Here is an 846-nt window from a genome sequence, read left to right on the forward strand (position 1 = left end):
AGAGAGGAGCCAGGGGCTCTTCCCAAGCCCATGTTATCCCTGAGGAACAGATCCTCAAATGACCTTAAGAGTAAAAATATATCGGTTTATCTGGTCCAACTGTATGGCCTTAAACACCCAAAAGGAAAATATAACCAAAGATTAAAGGGCTAATATAATTTCATAAAAGTCCATATGTATAGCCAAAGGCTATATAACGAGCAACAATGCAAGACAGGAGATACCTTCTTTTGAGTTGTTGGCCAGGGTGGCCAAAGGGATTCCCAGGTAGTAACCCAACATAGAACTGGGAAATTGAACAGCAGACCCCAATCTTATCCAAAGGGATACTGACAACTGATTACCGCTAGATGAGGAACAGATAACCCTCCTAAAAAAAAGACCTCTAGGTAGGCTGACTAGATTCATCAGAAGGGCAAGTGGTGGGGAATGGCTGGGGGTGCTGACAACACTGCAGACAGTAGCAGGGATATCAGAGTAATATAAGGGCTCTAGTGGGGGGGGGGGGGCTATGGGGGGGGGGTACCTGGGGAGTGGGGATATAAATAAATTAAAAAAAAATTTCTTCAAAGCATAAAAATTTGCTCCTTAATAATTAGTAGATGTGAAAAACCATTACCATTGAAATCTACCTGATGACTTTATATCCATGCTCGGATGTCAAGGAGCTCAGAAAGTAACCGACTGTGACTAGTAATAATCAGATATATAGAGATTAGAAATGCATGTGCATCTAAGTGTCAATTGTATTAAAAATGAATTTTTCTGTATGAAACTGTGTATTTTAATAATGAAATGGAGATCTTTTTTAGGTTCAAAGGTTCAAACCTCATATAATTTTATGTC

The 846-nt window shown here is 39.7% G+C and overlaps 1 protein-coding gene across 1 annotated transcript in view; it reads right to left on the reverse strand.

Annotated features, from left to right (window-relative positions):
- Wdfy1 (WD repeat and FYVE domain containing 1) overlaps nucleotides 1-846 on the reverse strand; it is a 59,153-nt gene that overhangs the window by 38,001 nt on the left and 20,306 nt on the right. The gene's annotated exons all lie outside the window — the stretch shown is intronic.

This window comes from Nannospalax galili, unplaced genomic scaffold, assembly GCF_000622305.1.
Source record: "Nannospalax galili isolate Female #2095 unplaced genomic scaffold, S.galili_v1.0 scaffold127, whole genome shotgun sequence".
Lineage (NCBI taxonomy): Eukaryota > Metazoa > Chordata > Mammalia > Rodentia > Spalacidae > Nannospalax > Nannospalax galili.